Here is a 598-nt window from a genome sequence, read left to right on the forward strand (position 1 = left end):
GGGACTGTCCTGCTACAAGGTTGTATATGGTTAGATTTCTGGATTTATGTGTAAACATAAAAATTATACATTTCCTTATGCCTATTTTCAAAATATATTTTAATTTTTCAAATGTTAGTTCTGAAAATATTAACTAGAACAATTAGACAAGAGAAAGAAAGAAAAGGAATAATGATAGGAAAGGAAGAAGTTAAATTATCTTTATTTGCAGATGACATGATATTCTACATAAACTCCACCAAAAGACTTCTAGATTTAATAACCAGATTGAGTTGCATAACTAGATACAAAATTAACACTCAAAATCAATAGCCTTCCTATACACAAATAACAAGCTCACCAAGAGAGAAATCAGGGAAACTACACCATTCATAATAGCACTGAAAAACATGAAGTACTTAGGAATCAACCTCACAAAAGAAAGATTCTACATCAAGAACCACAGAGTACTTTTACCATACTCTGAGAAAGGAGATTGAATAGGATATTGAGAAATGGAAAGCTATCCCTTGCTCTTGGGTAGGAAGAACCAACATAGTAAAAATGTCCATACTCCTGAAACTGTTATGCAGATTAAATACAATCTCAATCAAAATAC

Source organism: Octodon degus, unplaced genomic scaffold (assembly GCF_000260255.1).
Source record: "Octodon degus isolate 3935 unplaced genomic scaffold, OctDeg1.0 scaffold00060, whole genome shotgun sequence".
NCBI lineage: Eukaryota > Metazoa > Chordata > Mammalia > Rodentia > Octodontidae > Octodon > Octodon degus.